The sequence below is a fragment of the Castor canadensis genome, chromosome 5, assembly GCF_047511655.1.
Source record: "Castor canadensis chromosome 5, mCasCan1.hap1v2, whole genome shotgun sequence".
NCBI lineage: Eukaryota > Metazoa > Chordata > Mammalia > Rodentia > Castoridae > Castor > Castor canadensis.
Window position 1 is genome coordinate 133,064,970 of NC_133390.1, and position 17,440 is coordinate 133,082,409.

General features: G+C 42.8%; 1 non-coding gene across 1 annotated transcript; it reads right to left on the bottom strand.

Annotated features, from left to right (window-relative positions):
• Positions 1 to 12,373: 12,373 nt before the first annotated feature.
• On the bottom strand, positions 12,374 to 12,559 carry LOC141423526 (U2 spliceosomal RNA). The gene has a single exon (XR_012448384.1). It is a non-coding gene; the product is annotated as a U2 spliceosomal RNA (small nuclear RNA).
• Positions 12,560 to 17,440: the final 4,881 nt, after the last annotated feature.

Genomic DNA, 17,440 nt, shown 5'->3' on the forward strand with positions numbered 1-17,440 from the left:
TACCAGCACATTTAGTTCTCAAAAGTCCCACGAGAAAGGAGCTATTACAGTCCCCAATTTATAAATGTGATAAGTGAGGCTCAGAGACTGGGAGGAGGTGTCCCAGTTCTGGGCTATGGTGAGGAAAAATGCATGATAGGGATCATGTTGTAGAGCAGAGCTGGTCCTCTTATTGGGACTAGGAAACAGAGAAAGAGAGAAAGATGCAGAAAGAGATGGAGACAGAGACTGAAGAAGGGGCCAAGGATAAAATGTTGCCCCCAAGTACATACCACCAAGAACTCACTCCCTTCAAGTAGGTTCTTCTTCCTAAGTTTCCATCACTTCACAATAGCCAGTCACCTTAAGAACCTGAAGTGGATTTATCCACTGATGAGGTGAGAGCCCTCAGGATCCAATAAGCCCCCATAGGCCCAACCTGAACACTGCAGCACTGGGGATCAAAGCTTCAGCACTTGAGTGTTTGAGAACTTGACAGATTCAAACCATATATTTAAAAAAAATAAATCCTTTAACATGTTCACAGTGCTGTGGGCCAGGTTTTCAGAAAGGAGCTGGGCAGTTCCTTCTGGGGGGCTCCACATGGTTGCAGTTGAATGACAGTTGCTGCTGCAGTTGCCAGGAAGCTACAATTGAAAGGGACTTCCACAGTGGCTGACTCACTCTGCCAACTCACAATGCCAGCTTTGACAGGGAGTTCGGCTTGTGTTGTCACCTGTACCTCTTACAGCAGCCTCTGAGACACGATGGCCTTGAGGATCTTGAACTGTTCACATGGACCCTTAGGCACAGGGTCCAAGAGAGCTCAGAGGCTACAGGGCCTTTCCTTGCCTTGTCTTGGAGGTCACCACTTCATTTCCTTTATGGTTTAGCTTGAGGCATGTGGAGAGGGGAGAAACTTATGAGAACTGAACATAAGCAAGGTGAGATGTAGCTCAACTGCTTTTTCATAAGATGTTTTTCTGTAGGGCAAGATTGGCACAGCCCCTGGCCACAGAAGAGGAAGATGCAGAACAGCTGCTTCTCCTAAGTTGTTTACATTCAGAAAGGTAGGAATGCAGGTTTCTCCTGTTACAATGTCACGCCTTTCTACAGGAACCACTGCTCCACCCTGTTTACCACTGGATATAAAAGATTCACTGAAGAATAACATGAGGCTTTTGCCTTTGTTTTGAGGCTTTTGCTTTTTGCTTTTGTCTTTTTGATGGGGAAGGCTTTTTGCTGTGGGAGGCTTTTGGAAGGGAAAGGAATTGCTGAAGGGAAAAGATTTCTAAAGGGGGGAAAATGAATTGCTGAAGGAAAATTGCTAAAGGGGAATCGCTAGCAAGTCTGAGGGCTGAGACTTTAAGAAAGCTAAAGAGAGCGCATGGGACAGTGAAAGTCTGCACCAGGAACTTTATACATATGCTTTAGAAAAGCTAAGCTAAAGAAAAGCTAAAGAGGACAATGCAAATCTAAGGACTGGGACTGTAAGAGTTACGCATATGCAGTGTTTAGGCACGGCTGTTGTTGTTTGCTAGTTTGAGCACCCAGGCTTTAAGAAAGCTAAAGAGAGAACATGGGGCAGTGCAAGTCCGGGGCAGAGACTTTAAGAGAGAATATGCTAAGGAAAAGCTAAGAGAAAACATGGGACAGTGTGAGTCTAAGGAAAGAGTTTTTAAAGAATAGTGAAGCAAGCTTTTAAAGAAAACTTTAGAAGCAAGGTTTTAAAGAACTGTAAAGAAGTAAAGGCTTAAAGAATAAAGAGAGAAGAGAAGCAGAGTAAAGTGTAGAGAATAATAGAGAAAAGAAGCAATGAGGGTTGTGTGTCTCCACTTGAGCACTCAACACAATTGATCCCACTTTCTGTCTATCCTTTGTCTTTTCTGCATCTCCAGTTGCCTCCAGATAGCCCCTGTTAGGTTCAGTAATAACCAGGAGCAAAAGAAAGCTCGCTTCAACAAGGGAGTGAGAAAAAACTCACTCCAGAGGCAGTTACAGGCAGATTTGGTACCATGAGGAAGGGACATTGACCCTACTCCTCAATGCCAGGAGTGCAAAAGTATTCCAGGACCATGTTTTAAACCCATCAATGCCAAAAAACATCTACAATATATTGAGTGTTTACTCTGAGCTGGATACTGTACTAAGTCTATATAGATAATCTTACCAAAACTGTATCCTACATCTAACTTTTAAAATAAATAATGTAAAAGTAAAACCATGCAGTGCTTGTGTTTAATCCCCATGGCCTACAGTTACTGGCTCAGCAGCCTCTTATGGAGCCCAGGGTCTAGCACTTACAAGTGGGTGCTCCTGAGGGGACTGAGGTAGAAGTAGCCTGCATCCCTGTGGACCATGGGGCAGGAGGACTCTGGGTAAAGGAAGGGAAAAGGAACAAACATATAGGAAGAAGGTGCCTTAACATAAGGAGCCTTAACACAGCCCCAACTCCACCCCAACTTCCCTCTAATGAAGGGAAGAAGATGGGTCCTAGGGAGATCATTCCATCAGGGATAAATCCATGAGCACCGCCCTGCATAGAGGCCAACCCTAGACCACAACTGCTGTGCCAGGCTGCTCTGTCTGAGGACTTGAACCCTCCTAGGCCAGGATCATTAAATTCACACACCTCACAGTGTCAACAGAGCCTCAGATCTCAGGGGCCCACGGCCTCCGGGTTGGTTCACTTCCCTCACCCCAAAGATGAATTTTTTATAAAGTCAGGGGTTAGAGAGCTCCACCTACAGAGCAGAGAGGAAATGGGGCACAAGGGGAGGAATTCTTCTGCCTGCTTTACTGGGATCTGACTTTGCACCCTTATACACCTGGGATGCTGACCTGAGCTCTCTGAGTGGGTCCCCTTTATATTAAACCTTCAGTGTTCATGGCAGTGGCCCCAGGAGATATTCTGAATGCTGATCTGAGCAGGAAGATGTCTGAGAGTACTGTCTCAGTGACCTAGCCAACAGGGCTCTACCCTTCACCCTGAGTAACATGTGGAAAGTACAGGGGAGGAAAGGGCTGTGAACACATAGAACTGTGACTACCCTCTGAGTCATTAACACATCCCTGTGCTATGCAACAATAGAATACCAGGTGTTGTTATTAGATGAAATATCCTCCTTAAAAATAGAAGAAGCTCCACCTTCTTAAAATGTCTATGTTTTAATGCTACATCCCTCCCATGAAGCTGCACACAAGGAGCTGATTTACATCTAAGGGCAGAGAAAGGCTGGGAACATGTACCTGTAAAATCTCCACATGCACAGCTGCTCAGGGGAGGTTACAGGAGGTGCTGGCCTGGTTCTTTGTTGTGTTATCTGTCTTGGCTTCTTGTTTGTATTTTCCCCCATGAGTTATGCTTGAACATAATTTCAGCCTCTTTGTCATGCAGTTGCTTAATCTTTCATGGATGAAGTAGACATAAGTCACCCTTTATGAAGTCTTTAGGGACTCTCAGGGATGAAAGTTGTTCACTGCAATTGGATCACTTCTGCACAGGTGGTTGAGATTTGTCCTAATTATGAGCAGTGTCCAGCACCTCCATGCTACCTGATTTCTGTTCAAAGCACCTCCCAAGCTTCCAAAGCATCACACCAGGTCCCTGCTCTTCCTTGTTTGTCAGCAGGATACTTGGGTTCCCTCCACCTTTCTTCTCATTATGTGCTCTGAGACCCAGATATCACAAAAGATGGCAGGCTCCACTTGCCCAGATGTGTGTGGTGTGAGCTCCCAGCTCCCATCTGCTCTAATCCCTCTTTCCCTTCTGAGACAACAAACACAGAAAATGCTGATGGTATTCTTTTATTGAGCAGGAAAGAAGCATTCATGTGCACTGTTCACAAGGGGAAGAAAGAAACAGGAGAGAAGCAGGAAAGTGGCTCCTGGAGAAGCAGGAACCCTAGAGGTTTAGGCAGAACACAGATAGATACTCATTGCCACCAAGCTCCATATCCTTTAGCACCTGGACCCATACCTAGAATGTGGTATGGGAAACACACCTGAAAAGCAACGGGGGACTAATAGCAAGGGGAGTCCTGCTCTCCCTAGAGTTTTGATATCACAAGAACAAGCCTAGTCTGGAGAGAGGCTGAGACAATGGTTTCCCCCAAGGGTTTGACCACATATCCACATATAGGCCTCTGATCTGTTCAGTGTGAATGTGGAAAGGGGGATAGGCTGGGATTAATCTAACCTCTTCTCCTACCCAGTATCCCCCCAGCAGCTGCCTCCTCCAGTCCAGCAGGCAGCACCCCAAACCTTGAGGTTTTCTGTGTGTATCTATTTATGAACTACCACTCTCCCCTCACATGTACACACATTCACCTCTCCATACATGTCCACATATGCACCTGTCCACATGTACCAAAACACTTGCACATTTACTCTCTTCACATATGCACATAAGCACACAGGCTATCACACCCATCTCCTGCATGACTGCCCATGGCCCATATCAGGAACATACCTTCTGCTTGCTGATCTAGCTGATCAATGGGGGGACAGTCAGGCAGGTCGGACTGGGACTTGGGAAATGTGGTTTGACATAGCTCAATTTTCATGTAGTAGAGTGTTCCAGCCACCACCTAGAGTGAAAAGAGTGGGATTCACTTACAACAATGTGGTCACATTCACATGCATGCATTTACTTTACATTACAGGGTTAATGCACGTCTAGGGTTCATGTCTGCATTCCTGAGGTGACAGAACTATCACTTATGGAGCACACAACCCATCCCTTCAGAAGGGCTGGCCACAGGTTCCTTTGCAACTTCTTTCCTTCTGAGCAACTCTGACAAGATTTCTCCTGCTGCCAAGTAAGAAGAAAAGCAGGAAAATAGAAGGCAGAAGCCAGGAACTAACATCCTTCACCGGACTTAGGAAGGGAAGACACAGCTCTGGGATTCAGCAGGGTGGAGACAGATAAACAGCTTCCTGTTCCAGGAGAGCAGGACTGGTATGAATGAAAGCCAAGGCTCTGGGTCTCAGCATAGAACTTCTAAATTCTGTGGTCTGTTGCTTAGCGGCAAGGACAATGGCCCATTTTATGAAGGCTGTGGTCTGATGATTTAAAATGCAGCCAATCTCCAATTCCCAGCACACAGCCCATAGAGAACCTATTCCCTCATTTTATGCAGACTTACTACTCATTCATTCCACGGCAGGACATGGGGTGCTTTCCACACGATGGTGTTTCAGGCTCTTAGGGAATTCTGCCCCTCAAATGCTTCCTACTTCAATGTGATTGCTAATGGGACTATTTCTCAAGTGTGTCACAAATATGAGTGTCTTACACTGTGATTAAAGAATACAATTTAACTCTTTTCCTGCACATGACAACCCAGACCTGGCTTTTAAGAACTGTGGACATGCACAGGTTGAAGGACAAGGCCGGGGCTCTAGACCTTGCACCATGGAACCAAGGACAAAAGGTGTTGATTTCTCAGTTGTAGAAGTGAGTCTCATGGACCCAATGACCTGTAATGTCCTATGATTCCCTCCAAGTTAATGTCACACTTGAGAGGTGCATGGGCTGGCAAGCATATAGGAAGTGAATGACATGTCCAAAGGGAGTGATGACAGTTGATGGCTGTAGCAGGAGAAATGAAGCAGGTCCTTATTTATCTGAATTTTGATCAGGAGACAGATATGTCCACGTGGGGTTCTGCACAACATTTTTGGGACTGTGTTGCTATGTGTTGGTCTGCATTGTGACTCTGGCCATCCACTGTAAATTCTAGTTCTCCTTCAGGGTCAACCCTGGGCCTGGCATTCCAGGTTTCAAGCCGCCTGGCTAACTTCCCTCCTTCTCTTTTGAGGGTTAACTCTACAAGGACTGGCAGAGGTGGGGTTCTGTGTTGTCTTTTCTACCCAGCTGGTACTCAACTGCCAAGGGTCACTGGCCACTCATCTCAAGGTGGTAGCCCTTGTAAGTTGCTCCCAAGGTAGCTCCAGGGCTACCGTGCAGAGGGAGCAAGGCTCTTTCAGGAGAGTTGGTGGCTCTTGCTCTGAGGACTCCTAGAGGGGCCCTGCCCCATAACCTGCATCTAATCTTGATGAAACACCAGGTTAATCCAAACTGAGCAACAGTTCACACAATCAGGTGTCACTTAAAGAAAAGCTCAGATTCTTGGAAATGTGTCATTATGGGATTTCATGGTGTGTACAACATAGAGGACATAAACTAAGATGTCTACAATGTCACTAGGTGACATCTTCTTTAGGAGCCCCCTACAGACATGGAGTTCATCCTTGAGAGAGGCTGAGACAGGGGTTTCCCCAGAGGGAAGCAGAATAAAGAGAAGAGAAATAAAGAAGCAATGAGACTGTTGTGTGTCTCCATCAGAGCACTCAACACACCTGGCCCCAGCTTTATGCATGTTTGTCTATCATTTGTCTTTTCTGCATCTCCTGTCATCCCAGTTAGGTTGGGAAAACAAGGGAGCTGGAGAAATCTCGCTCCAGGGAAAGAATTTTACTAATGTTTTACTTAACCTAATATATCAAATGTGATTTTAACATATAGGAATAATTTTCAACCAGATAGTTTATATTCTTTTGTATGTATGTTTGAAGTCTGGAATCCTGTGTTCATTTGTAACATTTGAGGCAGATGTACATTAGACTGGAACTATTTTTAGCCCCCAAGGCTATATATAGTGGTGGCTGTGTACTGCATAGCACAGCTTCAATGAGTGTGTGGAAGTGGAGGAAGGAGGTGTGGCAGGATCAATAACAACATCAATGAATTATATTATATATATAATTATATATAATATAATTATAATTATATTATATTATGCTCTGTTGGAAGTATAATAGAAGTAGCAGGAGAGGCAGATAGAAGCCACTGGACACTGGCTAGAAGGTCATTCGAGGACCTGAAAGGGCAAGAGTTTCTACCTGATTATGGAAGCAGCTCCTAGCAGAGGGAAAAACCAGTTGCTTGTATGTAACACTTGTCCATTTCCTGAGTTGTCCATGGGCTTGATTCTACCTCCCCAGTATGTAAGTAAAGACTCAAAGATCAAGGCATGACCAGATTCTTGGTATTTCTTATTAACTGACAGCACCATTCAAGATAAACAGGCAAAGTTCAGAGGAAGTGTATTGCTAGAAGCTTCTGCACCTGTGATTGCTCAGTCATGAGCCCAGCCTCTGGCTACTACACCAGCACAACAAGGACTTGGGATCTCACCAAGACTGCACAGCTTTTTCAATGTTTCATAGTTGCAAGAAATAGCTAAGGAGTACATAATTTTAAAAACAAAATTTCACAAAAATTGCTCTTGAAGTGGTGCTGAAAAGCTTGAAGGAGACAGTAAAGACAGGCTCAGTAAAGGAGGCACACGGTCAGGATCATGTCCACACTGACCTGGTGGAGACACTTCTGCTGGCTGATGATGAAACTCCAATACTGAATGTTGGGTCCTTATCTTAGAAGTTCAACCACGCACTTACAGACCCTTCATGGGAGCTACCCTGGCTACCACTATCAACATAATGGATTTCAAGTGCAGCTTTCACTTCACATTACTGGTTTCCTATAACTGGAGGGCAGGTACCTGATTGGCAGAGGCCATGTGTCTTGTGACTGTGGGATAGCTACAAAGGAACCAGGAATTCCACACTTTGCATTGGGAACCAGTTTCTGACACTATTGACGCAGGCAGGCTGTAAGGCTAGGCCAGGCAACCTCTACCAGTTACCACCTCCATGTATTTTTTCCTTCTGGAGAAGATACAAAATATTGGGCTTAAGGTTGGTCTTCAGGGAGTTTGAATTCATTAAAATGAAGCAGGAAATAGTACTCTGACTTTTGAATACAAATGTGGATCCAACTCTGTCCATCAATCCTCTGTTTCCCCTGTGTGAGCTCAGGTACTTCAGGTACAGCTGTGAAGACAAACATTGGTTTGCAGGCATTTGATTAGGGCATAGCCCTGTGAGGATCCAGGAAGAGGTGGTGAGAAAGTAGGATAGACAAGTAGAAGCACAATAACAGGCAACATCGGGCAGTCTTAGGCTCCACCTGATGGTGCTGGGAGCTCTGGAGCATCACTTACACTTCATCCTTCACAAGGAAAAGCTTTCCCACATCTGCACTGTCATGCAGGGACCAATGGCCACCTTGGGCATGTGATCTCTAAACCACTTGTAGCACTGAGTTCTTGCTATGCAGTAGACTTATGGCAAACTTCCAGGGCTGCTAATAGTGCACTTGTTAGAGTCAAAGCTGGGACAGTGCACACAGCAGCTGTGGGAGAGTTCCCACGAATTGCATGGGACATTGCTACATTTAACTGCTTGCTGTACCAGAAGACTTTGACTCTTCTGCATCACCACCATTACCAGATTGTCCAACATCTGAACAGAGAGTAAGTCCACACCCACTAGCCCGTCCTCCAAAGAGCCCACTCCAGCCACATAGTCACACAGAGAAGAATGGACACCAGATGCCATCAGGGTAGTTTCTGTTTTATTAAAAATGAAGTTGAAGCATGAAAAATTACATCCAGTATCAGCAGGGAACAAAACACTCTAGAAGATGTAAGCATAGATTTTAATGGCAAAACTGTATGTAAAATGCAGCATGGTGGTACAGGCCTAAAACCTTGCATGTAATAGGCAGAGGCAGAAGGATCACAAGTTTGAGGCCAGCCTCACTACACAGGGAGACACTATCGCAAAGGAACAAAGACTGGGGTTGTGGCTCAGTGGTATACTTCTTGCCTAGCATGCATATGGCCCTGGGTTCAAAACTCAGCACTGTGGGGGGAAACGAAAAGAGAAATAGAAGACTGTATTTAAGCCCATTAAACAAAAGTTTTTCTAGAATATGTAGAATATCTTTATTCAAATATAGCTTTCTGACTATACTCAATGCTTTCCTGAGAACTTGAGACCATGACTATGTACACCAAGTGCTGTTCAGTTTTATCATAGGGGAACATACTTAGAGTCTATAAAGATACTAGGGGATACTGTATCTTGGACTAACACTCCTATTCTTACTGTAGTTGTTCATCCTTGAAGTGGTTTCTATTATTTTCTGGCATCTCCACACCCTGCACTGTCAACACATGCTGCTAATGGTGTCTTCCTTTGCTACTAGGTTCAAGCTTATGTTCTAAGAACTATGATAATTTCTAATCAGTCTTTTGTTTTTGAGACAGGGTGTTGCTGTGTGCAATGTGGTCCAGACTGACCTGGAGCTTACTGTGTATCCCAGGATGACCTGGAACTCATCTTTCCAAGTACTGGTATTATAGGCATGTACCACCATACTGGGTACTCATTCTGAAACTGAATCATCAGCAATGCATGACATTCAAGCCAGCTTCTCACCTCTGCTAGGACTTCAATTCCTTATTCTGGTTTGTGCTTCAATCTAAAGTTTTACACTTGAGAATTAAGTTTTTGACCTGAGGATGCTGGTGCCAGGTATTGTATTTATACTGATAACTGCAGTTAAGGCCCAAAACCTAAATCTTCCCCCAGATAATTAGATCTTATCATTCAGGACAATAAATTGGTTTGGAAAGGAAGGATATTTATTCTATAATGTGGTAAATGGAAAAGAAAAAGAAAAGGCTCTCAGTCCACAGTTCATCATATTAGAAAGAGAGCTCATCTGTCAAATTTTAAACCAAAAAACTTTTATGAGGGTTTTTGGTGCTTCAGGTAACAATATATTTTCAGTCTCTTAAGTACAAATTTGACCACTTGAAACAAAAAAGGTGAAAAACCAAAGAAGAATCTTGTTTATCATTAAAATTCAGCTCTTTCTTTCAGTCAATAAGACAGACCTGTCAGCTGGACAGGTCTGAACATCTGCCTTGAATCCAGCAGATTTGTGTGTTTATGTGTTTGTTGTTTAGCACTGAGTGAAGCCCTTACATAACAAGAATTGGGACCCAGGCAGGAAGTGTGACCAGCAGTCTGAGGCTGATCTATATTGCCACTGTCCAATAATCTATGGCCAGAAACATCATCATAGAATAACGTGAGTTTCCTGAAGCCAGGACTCCCCACCAGAGTGTGCTCTTGTTTTCCTCTGATGAAGCAGAGATAAAATAAAACAAAACAAAACCAGAACAACTTCTGGATTTACTACAAAATTTCTCCTCTGGGTGGCTTTTGTAGCTCTCATTCTATATACTTCTCTAATGTATATTTTTCCTGATTTCTTATCTGTTTTCCCTCTCATTTTAACATTGACATGTTACTCACAATCTTTTAATCCCATGGTTCTCAAACTCATCAGGCTTGTGAAGCCCAAAATGGCAATATAACAGGCATTTTATTCTTCTGACATGGCCTTCCTGGATAACATATTCACCCTTATATGGGAGTTTTTTTTTAATGATTCTATCACTAGAATATCAATGATAAGTAACAACACAGGTGTACCTCATTTTATTGTAGTTTGCTTAATATACTTTGTAGATACTTTATTTTTTAGAAAATCAAAGTTTGCGGCAACTGTGCATTCAGCAATTTTATCCCCACAATGCTTTGCAATAGCTTATGCTCACTTCATGCGTTTCTGTCACATTTTGATAATTCTTTCAATATTTCAAACTTTTAAATATTGGTATATTTCTTATGGTGATTTGTGATGAGTTTTTTGTTTTGTTTGTTAGTTTTTTGAAATAGAGTCATTATATACCCCATGCTGGCCTTGAAATCATGATCCTCCTGCCTCAGTTTACAAAGTACTAGGATTACAGGCTATCACCATCATGTCTACCTAGATTGTGATCAGTAATATTGGATTTTGCTATTGTAATTATTTTGGGAATTCCATGAACCACACCCAAATCAGACTATGAACTCAATAATGTTGTGTGAATTCTCACTGCTTGCAGTGTGAGTTCTCCCCTATCTGTCTCCCTCCAGTTAAGCCTCCATATTCCCTGATGCACAAAAGTATTGGAATTAGGCCAATTTATAGACCTACAGTGGCCTAAAAGTGTTCAAGTGGAAGAAAGGGTAATATATCTCTCACTTCAAATCAGAAGGTAGCAGTGGTCAGGGAACAAGACATCTGAAAATAGACAGACCAGAAGCTTGGCCTCTGGTACCAGTTAGTCAAGTTGTGAATGCCAAGGAAAAGCTCTTGAAGGAAATTACATAATCTCTTCCAGTGAACATACAAATGCTGGGAAAGCAAAAGAGCCTTATTGCTGACAGAGAAAGCGCTAGTCGTCTGGACAGAAAATCAAATCAATCACAGCACTCCCTTAGCTTGAAGCCTAGTAGATGGAAAAGCCCTTACTCTCTTCAACACAATGAAGAGAGATTAGGCAGCTGCAGAAGAGAAGTTTGAAGTCAGCACAGTTTTGTTCATGAGGTTTAAGGAAAGAAGCCATCTCTGTAACACAGAAGTGCAGATGAAGCACCAGGCATTGACATAGAAGCCATAGCAGGTTATGCAGAAGATCTAGCTGACAGCATTGGGAAGATGGTTCCAGTGAGCCACAGATTTTCAATACTTATATTTTGGCTTATACTTGGAGAAGAAGTAACTAGGATGTCATAGCTGGAGAGAAGTCAGTGCCTTGCTTCAAGTGACAGCCTGACTCTCTTACCAGGAGCTAATGTAGCTGGTGACTTTAAGTTTAGGCCGATACTCCTTCACTATTCTGACAATGCTAAAGCCTTTAAGAATTACACTAGTTACTTTCTGCCTGTGTTCTATAACAGGTTCAACACACCCTGGGTGAGAAAACAACTGTTTGCAACATGGTTAACTGAATATTTTAAGCTCATTGTTGAGACATACTACTTAGATTTCTTTCAAAATATTACTGTTTGTTTGCAAGGACTTGTTCACACCTAAGCTCTAGTGGAGATGTATTAGGAGATGAATGCTGTTGTCATGCCTGTTGACACAGCATCCATTCTGTATCTCATGGATGAAGGAGTAATTTCAATTTAATATTTAAAAAATACATTTTGTAAGGCTACAGTTTCTCTAGGCAGTGATTCAGCTGATGGATCTGGAACAAGTCAACTGAAAACCTTCTGGAAGTGATAAACCATTCTAGATTCTGTTAGGAACATTCAAGATGGCTGAGGATGCAGCTCAAGTGTTAATGTGCTAGACCAGCAAGCATGAGGCTCTGTGTTTGACTGCTAGTACCTCAAAGCAAAAAGAACATTCAAAATCCAAGGGGAAGCTACAAATAGCAACCTTAAGAGAAATGTGGGAGAAGTGGACTCTAACTCACAAGAGTAACTGGGGGGAGAAGGGGCCCACGACTTCTGAGGAAGTCACTACAGATGTGGTGGGAGCAGCAGGAGCCCTAGAACTAGCAATGGAGCCTGGAGGTGAACTGAGACTGAGTTGCTGCAATTTTATGATAAATATTTTTTACTAATTTATTTTTTAAACATTATTCCTGGAGGTAGTGCAATACCAAGTTAAAGTGTAGAGTGAGTGGAAAACCAATATTCTACTCAAGAGCTCCCTGCTAAAAACAAACTATTGTTCTTACATAGAGGATGCATCAGATATTAAATTGATGAAGAACAGGCACAAAACAATCTAGCCAAAAGGCTGAAAATTGGTCACTATAGAACAGGAACAGATGAAGAGTTGTTTCTTCTGGATGAGCAAGCAAGTGAATTCTTGAGATGGAATCTCCTGGTGAAGATGCTGTGAACACTATTAGGACAACAGACAACAGAGAATGATATGTGCCATAAACTTAGCTGGTGAAGCTGCAGCAGAGTTTGAGAAGACTGACTCCAAATCTGAAAAACCTTCTACTGTGGGTAAAATTGTATCAAACAGCATTCCATGTTACAGAGTAATATTTCAGGAAAGGCAAAATCAATGAATGGGACATATGTCATTGTTGTCTTATTTTAGGAAATTTCCATAGCCACCCCAACCTTCAACAACCATCACCCTGATCAGTCAAAAGCCATCAACATCCAGGAAAAACCTTCATCTATAAAAGTTACAACTCTCCAAAGATTCAGATGATACTTAGCAATTTTTAGCAATAAAGTATCTTAAATTCAAATTTTGTATTGTTTTTAACAATATTTTTGTACATTTAATAGACTACATGAGAAATATAGCATAACTTTTATATGTACTTGTAAACCAGACACTTCATTTATTGTGATATTTGTGTTATTTTGGTGGTGAAGAACCATATCTGCAATATATCTGAATGTACTTTTTTAAATGGCCTAGTAATATTTTACCATATTGATCTACATTGTTTATCTATTAAACTGTTGATGGATATTTGAGTTTTTTTAATTTGTTCATTATTTTGTACAATAGTCCTATGAATAGTCAAGAAACATCATGGGACTGTGGGTCTGAGAAGCAAATGAGTTTCTGTGTCCTCTCTATCAGGGAGGACAGGGAAGAGTAGGGTGCTAAAAACCCACCTTATGCTAGTAGAAAAGTTGGATGAGAGGTTCTCTTAACCAATAGGACAAGTACAAGGACTGAAGTCAGGCTCTGCTGGTGCAGGGATTGACAACCTTTAACTGGCTTCTTCTCCCTGTCTCTTGGCTTCTTTCTCAAAAGTTGCAAGTGGCCCAGAGCTCATGTCTTCTTGCCTGCATGCCCAGCATGGGCAGTATGCATTCCTAATCCAATATACAAAACACAAAACGCACCAAAATCTGTAAAATTTTCAGCATTGATATAATACTACAAGTGCAAAAATCCCATAGCATGAAAATTTCATTCATAAAATTATTTAAATTATTATTAAAATTCATAAAATTATTAAAAATATTGTATATGATTCCTTCAGATATTTGTACTAAGTATATATTAAACATGAATGAATTTCTTATTTAACTTGAATTCCATCTCCAAGAAATATGTTTCTCTAACACATACACACATATATATATATAGTTGTATGTGTATGCATATATAAAATCCACAATGCCAAAATGTCTAAGCTCTGAAACACATTCAGTCCAAATAAGGGTGCTCTACCTGTCGTGAAATAAAATCTCACCATTAAACCCCATGAGACCTATGGATGAGACTTGGGACAGGTGCCATTTCAAACTAATGACAGACCCGAGTGGCCAAGCCATGGTCAGTGGTCCCAGCTCTGTGGAGTCAGTTTCCCTGGACACAGGTGAAGGGAGAGGGGAAGAGTAGCAGATTCCCATAGGAAAATGGTGTTGTTATAAGAAAGTGGGGCCCTCACTGAAGCAACTGGACTTTGACATGGATTGTAACTGGGTTATAGATGAATTGTTGTTTGAAGTTAGACTCATGAGATACCACATAAAATAGATTCAGTGAGCATTTTGACTGGATGAATATGCTTTCATGTCACAAACTTTGATGCATTGCCATGTGCTATGCACCAAGTGTTTGTAGATACCAGCACATTTAGTTCTTAAAATGCCCATGAGGAAGGAACTATTACAGTCCCCAGTTTATAAATGTGATAATTGAGGCTCAGAGACTGTGAGGACATGGCTCACGTCTGGCCTATGGTGAGAAAGAATGCTGTGGTAGCGATCATGTGGTACGGCAAAGTGGTCATCTTATTGGGGCCAGAAAGCAGAGAAAGAGGGAGAAGAGAGAGAGAGAGAGAGAGAGAGAGAGAGAGAGAGAGAGAGAGAGAGAGAGAGACCCAGGGAGATATGGAGACAGAGATAGAACAAAGGGCCATGGATAAAATATTGCCCCCAAGGACATGCCACAAAGAACTCCCTCCCTTCAACTAGGTTCTGCCTCCTAAGTTTCCATTACTTCCCAATAGTCACCTTAAGAACTCGTAAGTGGATTAATCCATTGATGAGGTGAGAGCCCTCAGGATCCATAAGCTCCCAAAGGCCCAACCTGAACACTGCAGCACTGGGGATCAAATATATTCCATATGAGTTTTTTGGGGAAACATAAACCATGTGATTTGTTAAAGCATATGTTAATGGGTTTACAGTGTTGTGGGCCAGGTTTCCTTCTTGGGGGTCTCCACATGGTTGCAGTTGGAAAGCAGCTGCTGCTGCAGTCACCAGGGAGCTGCAATTGGTGGGGCATCCACAGTGCCCTCTCAATCTACCAACACACATTGCCAGCCTTGGCAGGGAGCTCAGCTTATGCTGTCACCTGTAGCATCTCAGGGTATCCTCTCAGGCATGGTGGCCTTGAGGATGGTGGACTGTTTACACGGACTCTCAGACCCAGAGTCCAAGCCAGCATGGCAGAAGCTACAGATCCTTTCCTGGCCTTGTCTTGGAGGCCACCACTTCATTTCATCTATGATTTGGATTGAGGCAGTTACACGCACATTTGGCACCAAGAAGAAGGGACATAGTCTTGCACCTACCTCAATGCCTGCAATGCAAATAATGCCAGGATCATGTTTTAAAACCACCTCAGTAAATAATGACATCAATGAAAAAAATATATATACTGAGTGTTTACTCTGAGCTGGATACTGTACTAAGTCTATATAGATAATCTTCTATATGTTATAGCCTATATCTAACTATTAAAATGAGCAATGTAAAAGAAAAACCACACAGTGAATGGGATTCATCTCCATGACCCACAGTTGCTGGCTTAGTAACCGTCCCTAGAACTCAGGGTCATGTAGGTGTTTCAAGCCCATAAAGAATTCTGCCCCTCAAATGCCCGTACCTCAATGTGATTGCTAAAGGGATTATTTCTCAACCGTGTCACACACCTGAGTGTCTTATACTGTGATTAAAGAATGCAATTTAATGTTTTTTTCTGCATAGGGTAATCCATACCCAACTTTTAAGAATTGTGGACAAGCACAGGGTGAAGGATGGGGTCAGGGCTCTAGACCTTGCTCCATGGAACCAGAAACAAAAGGTATTGATTTCCTAGCTATAAAGCGAGCCTCATGGACCCAATGGCTGTAATGTCCTATGATTCCCTCCAAGTTAGTGTCACACTTGAGATATGCATGGGCTGACAGCTATAGCATACAGGAAGTGTATAACATGTCTAAGGGGGGTGATGACAACTGATGGCTGCAGTAGGAGAAATGGGGCAGGTACCAATCATCTGAATTTTGATCAGGAGACAGAAAGGAACTCTCTACATGGGGGTGCTGCACAACATTTTTGGGGCTGTGCTGCTTTGTGCTGCTCTACATTAAGACATCTGTTGTAAATTCCAGTCCTCCTTCAGAGTCAAACCTGGGGCCTGGCAGCACAAGTTTCATGCCTCCTGGCTAACTTCCCTCCTTCTCTGTTGAAGGTTAACTCCACAAGGACTAGGAGAGGCAGCATTCTGGGTGGTTCTTTCTACCCAGCAGGTATTCAAGTGCCCGGGGTCACTGTCAACTCTTCTCAAGGTGCTAACTCCTTAAATTTGCTCCCAGGGAGCACTCCTGGATTACTATGTACAGGGAGCATGACTCTTTCAGGACAGGTTGGTGACTCCTGCTCTGAGGACTCCTGGAGGGGACCTGCCCCATGACCTGCTTCTAATCTTGACGAAACACAAGGTCAATCCAAAATGAGCAACAGTTTACACAATCATGTGTCACTTAAGGATGGGGATACATTCTGGGAAAAGTGTCATTATGGGATTTCATGGTGTGAAAGACATAGAGAACATAAACTAAGATACTACAATGTCATCCTCTTATGGGGCTCCCTTCATGCATAAAGTTCATCCCTGACCCACTCCTCATCATGCCACACATTACTATACCAAAACTTGCTTGACCCTTCCAAGCACCAATGTCATAAAAACAGCAGGATGTGCTCCTGATGAAAGGAGGCTGAGGACAAGAGTGGTGACTGCAGCCCATGCAGAGGGTCCACAAGTGAATACCAGTGAATCCAGTGAGTCTGTGGTGAGGTAATTTTGAGTGGTCATGTCTACTTGTGATTTTCACCTGGAATCTTGGGTGTGTAAAGAGGAATGCCCTTGTTTTCTAGAAATGTTTGCAAGAAATTTTAGTCTCAAAGGTTCAGGAAAATGAATGCTTGTAAACATACAGTACCAGATCCACATGTGTGTGGGGAGAGGGAGAATGAGTAAATATGGCCAAATATTAAAGGTGGAGGGATAGGGTGAACAAGATACAAAGATCTGTGAACCACTGCTGCAGCTGCTCTGTAATATTGAACTTGCATCAGTAATAGAACTTAAAGGGAAAAAAGTGCTGAAAGATCACTTACTGAAGGCAGTCCCGTGTGTTCTCTTTCTCCTACTCTGGACAATTAGATAATAGTTTACATAGACACACAAGCCCTAAGCCTGACCTTGACCTGGTGCTTTGGTGCCTCTGATCTGCTGGCTCTTGGAAAGACTAAGGGGCCATATGCCTACCTGCAGTGCCTGGCCTGATTCCAGAAAAATCCAGTGGAGATAGACCCTAGTCCAGGCTTGCCAAGTATGGCAGGGAGACAGGGAATTACCAAGGGCATGGCTTGGGTGAGAAACATGGAAATGTTCACGTCTTGGACTCAT